A 290-nucleotide genomic window follows, 5' to 3' on the forward strand; every position below is an offset into this window, starting at 1 on the left:
TAATCGACTTCTTAGTCTATGCTCAAAATTATGTACCACCGCTGCAACATGTATACCATTAGAGGGTAACTCCAAGTTCAACCAAAGTTTGCCGCTATTATACATAATTATGCAGTGTAGCTGGACAGTATTGTTGATATAGCACGATAGCGACGCGTACAGATGAAGGTGAACTGTAGTTCCTAGGAGCAAGACGGGAAGCAAGGCTGGTTTTTCACATCCTTCTCAGAAACTTCTGCTACTCGTACTGAATCGTAATGCAGCGTGTTATTTACGGCGCTACACGTCGA

The sequence above is a fragment of the Watersipora subatra genome, chromosome 4 (assembly GCF_963576615.1).
Source record: "Watersipora subatra chromosome 4, tzWatSuba1.1, whole genome shotgun sequence".
In the NCBI taxonomy this organism is placed as follows: domain Eukaryota; kingdom Metazoa; phylum Bryozoa; class Gymnolaemata; order Cheilostomatida; family Watersiporidae; genus Watersipora; species Watersipora subatra.